A 566-nucleotide genomic window follows, 5' to 3' on the forward strand; every position below is an offset into this window, starting at 1 on the left:
CAAAGAAACAAGAGAAAAAACAACGTTACGGGATTATGTTTGAAACTACAAAAAAATAAGGAGACACAACAAGATACCTCAAAGGGACACACTTGTAAACCCCGAAGAAAGAAAACAATACATTCTTTTACCGCGAGAAACAAGTGAACACTCCGCGAAATTCATTTTTTTTCAAAGACAAAAAATTGTAACCATAACGAAAGGAAAACCAAGACGCCTATCTTTTTCTCCTTGAAGCTGATTTGAATCGAGGAAGAAAAGTCCTTGCGACCCATTACAAATAGACTGTAGAGCGTGGATGACCAACACGAACTGACTCTTGCCTTGCTTTCTTGGCGCCTTCCCCCTTGTCTCCGCATGTTCACCGTTTCGGTCCGGGAGGTGCTGCCCTCTGTAAGCTTACTTCTGACTCGCACGGTGTGGTAGGTTACATCGTAACCAATTCGATGATGGTACACTAGTCACCACCCGGTGACTAGCACAGTTCATTTTGCACAGTGGTGCAAAATGCTAGTAGTGATAATGATGGCCGCCAGTTGTTGTGACACGTGCCGCGCTGGATGTTA

This window comes from Belonocnema kinseyi, chromosome 4 (assembly GCF_010883055.1).
Source record: "Belonocnema kinseyi isolate 2016_QV_RU_SX_M_011 chromosome 4, B_treatae_v1, whole genome shotgun sequence".
Lineage (NCBI taxonomy): Eukaryota > Metazoa > Arthropoda > Insecta > Hymenoptera > Cynipidae > Belonocnema > Belonocnema kinseyi.